General features: G+C 40.8%; 1 long non-coding RNA gene across 1 annotated transcript; it reads left to right on the top strand.

The window, feature by feature from the left end:
• The first annotated feature begins 506 nt into the window (after nucleotides 1–506).
• LOC124198479 lies at nucleotides 507–2,728 on the top strand. Its single transcript, XR_006876578.1, has 7 exons — nucleotides 507–722; nucleotides 781–1,133; nucleotides 1,201–1,422; nucleotides 1,487–1,637; nucleotides 1,703–1,981; nucleotides 2,040–2,158; nucleotides 2,252–2,728. It is a non-coding gene; the product is annotated as an uncharacterized LOC124198479 (long non-coding RNA).
• The last annotated feature ends 871 nt before the right edge of the window (nucleotides 2,729–3,599 follow it).

Here is a 3,599-nt window from a genome sequence, read left to right as displayed (position 1 = left end):
GTCGTTTTTGTAGTCGCAAGAAAGCGGTTAAGAAAAGAAGCTAAGTTTCACGGCCTGATGTTCAACACCTGAACTACTGTGATCTCTGATCTGTCAATATTGTAGTTTTTGCTCTTTGGCTCTTTGCTAGCAAGGCCAGCTAATTACAAATGTTGTGAACTTGTTGAGTGATTTTTTACAGTGAAAAAGCGTTTTAAGAGTATTATCACACGGAGAAGTGCTTAACAGTAAAAGAAGAAAGTGGCTGTCGGCGGCTTTAACGAAAAGACAATAACAGGCAATGAAAAAAAAGTTTGTCGAATTGAATCGGCGTATGAAGCCTTTGAATTACATTTATGGCAGTGAATTAAACATTCAACTTATTAGTCAAGAATCTGCCGTTACGGATGCCCAATTACAACCAAATTTGGAAACTACGACAAAATTTGTTGACAAACCAGTAAAAGGTGGAATAGATTGAAATCCAGTTGCCCCTTTATATATTCTTATAATGAGTCAATGTTTTACTCGGTTGGAACAGGTTTGATGACCAACTGCCATTATCGAGCAGCATAACCAATTTACTTGTCAAATGTTTGAACTTACGAGATACATGGTTAACAAAACCACCAGTTCTAACTATTATCCCCCCCCTCCTTGTCCAAAGATCAACAGCGGCTGGAAAGCTCTGATCCGGTCTCTAAACTTGCTAAAATTGGGGACAAGACCAAAAAGGCTCTTACGTAAATCGTTTGACTCACTTAATTATTTCAGTTCAAATTATATTGCTTTTGTTTTCAGGGCAATTAACAAACCTAAAACAGAAACAAATTAAACAGCTTGCAGCACAATTGTCTGTTGAACAGCAGCTCTACTCTAAAGAAATTACTGAGGCTTGTGTTTGCTCCGATCAAGCCAGAAGAGCTGTAAGAGATTGAGCTTTATATATTTGTTGGTTCCTTCTGAATACCCTTTTCTGTGTTGATTCTTTTTAGGAAGCATTCCAAAGTTTGGCTTCAGATCCTGGATTGCATTAAATGCTACCTGGCCTGTGCACCTTTATCGCTGAAGGCGTTCGAGTTAATGTTGTTCAAAACAAGTTGGCACCTGTTAAAGCACTGCTTTCCAATCAAACGCTTTACCTTTAAAAAGAAGTGAGTTTACATATTTGCAGTTCTTTCCCAGCAGCTCCGTTATTTATAATTTCATCTATATTTTCAGCTTCACGAATGAGTTCCTGCTGTCACGTCTTGCATGGACAGCAAAAAATTTGTCTTTGGCAAGAAGTGGATAATCATTGGGCTTTGAGAGATTCTCTTCACGCCTGATTTGCAAAAATTACCCCACAACGACGAATAATTGCAAGACTCGTGTCGCGGTCGTTCTGTTGAGCGCTGGGCAACGACAAAATGCCATTGGCGTCATTTTACCACGCCCTCGTTGGTAATTTCATCATCTCGTAATGCCCAAATGATTTAATCAATTTCTCAATTTTGTAAAATTACAGGATCATCCAAATTGGGAACGGAATTGATCAAAGCCTTCATTATTCCGAAAATACGAACGATATAGGTGGACGCATCGAACTTTACTTGGATGGAACAGGGCAGGCCAATGCCGATCGGATAGCAGCCTCCCACATCACGCAATTGACGATCGTATGTCTTACCTTAAAAATGTGTTCATCAGTCAGCTTCTATGTTCTTATTTTAATTGCATAAAGTCATGAAAGTGACGCGCCAATCGCCTGATAACATTGACGATTACCGTCAGGAGTTCGGGTAACTTGGGCCGGCTCTTCACGGCGCCGTAAATAGAGCCCGATCTCAGAACACAACTCCGGCGGCGTCGTCTACTGGCATTTCATCAGCTGCATGTAAGGATTTTGTGACTCATTCCTAGGGTGGTGATATCAGGGTCAGGCCTAATAATGGAAATAAGTTAAACAACTTGCTGGCCCTTAAAATCGTCATCGAAAAGCGAATTGAAAGTTTTTTTTCAAGTTAGTCTACTTGTGCGCTAAAAAGCCATTCTCTTTAACATTGACATATTTTTATCAGGATCACTGTTGTAATTTTCTAATCCAAATGTGCTAGCCGACAACCTCCGATCGCTGCGTCATACAGTTTTCGTCGACGATTTGGATGTCACTTTGTCAGAAGAAGAGGATGTGAATCAGGTGGCCCAGGAAGTGTTCCATTTGTTGACTAAACAATATTTTTACCGCTCCGACAACAGAAACACGAAGATAACGTTTCGCTTTTATTTTTAGGACTACTTGTCAAAATTTTTGGCGAGGATCTCTGCACTGACGTCTTAAAAACTACTATTTCATGCTTAACGGACCCTCTACTTAATCGCGACCTTGTTTTAATGTTACTCGATTTCGTCTTTTTGCAAATCCTCCCAATATGTGCTTTCCAACATATGTGTTGTTTGTCGAAGCTTGTGTACTGAAATCTTGAATTGAACTCAATGTTTCGAAACGTTAGTTGACATGCCGCTGCAAGATTTCGGTTAGGGGAAAAACATTCATTCTAAACTGAATGAAAGCAGACCTGAAAAATTCAGAAGCACACGGTTCAACCTCGCCAGCATGATATATTACTTTTAATTCGGATAAACGCCTGTGTAACCGACGAGAAATACAATTCTAAAATCGTATTTTGCCGCTTCTAAAAAAATACTTAATACACTAAAAATACTAAATTGCTGTCCCATTTTTCCCAAACAGCGTCTAAATGCCATACACACCACACCATCGGGAGCGCCTAGAGTCGGTAACCCTAGAAAGGAATAAACAATACAAAATGAAAATGCCCCTAGGCCATGTCTGGCTTATGTCCCATCCTTTTCGTCTCATTCCACTCGCCCCCTCCTCTTTTTTTGTCATAACGAAAAAATAGACAAGTACAATACTTTGTTTGTATTAGTTAATTTTTCTCCCACTAGATGTTTTTTACAATTAAAATCGCGTTCGGATTTTATTGCAGGGTACTGTACATATCATGGTACGAGAGACAGAACAAACTAGAAGGGATAGCAGATGACAGTGCTTGTCAGGCAGACAGCGTTGCCAGATAGCCCATAGTGGACGGAGGAGAGAAAAGGGTATTGCGCATTAATGCGCAATATCCTACATAACCTTCAAAATATAAACGGTTAAGATTCAGCCCCTTTCGCATGTCGTTCAAAATTCACAACGGATCCCGGTTAACCAAAATCCACCTCTCCGTCAGCCAGTCGCCCCTGCGCTCCCAACATCCAGCAAGTGGTCTCCACGAAGAAAAGACCCGCCCTACTATGAACACCCGGGTTGCACAGGACAGCAAACAACCTGAAAATATAACTCGACGTTCTTACGAGAGAATCCTCGTCCGATATCTTTTCCACCAGTGGATATGAAAACTACGTACGGGCGTACGGAAAGTTATACTGATTTAGTAATCTATTATCCTTCTAAAAAGTCAAGCAGAGCGGGCATATCAGCAAGTATCTTGTTGAAAAGCTTTGGGGATTTCAGAAGATTAGACCCTCCGAGCCAGTTCATGACCCACCATCTTCCCTTGACGTCTATGCTCACCTAGGAGACATGGCGAAGGAGGCGGCAATAAACCCCA

Source organism: Daphnia pulex, chromosome 7 (assembly GCF_021134715.1).
Source record: "Daphnia pulex isolate KAP4 chromosome 7, ASM2113471v1".
Classification (NCBI taxonomy): Eukaryota; Metazoa; Arthropoda; class Branchiopoda; order Diplostraca; family Daphniidae; genus Daphnia; species Daphnia pulex.
This window is presented reverse-complemented; position numbering and strand designations above follow the sequence as displayed.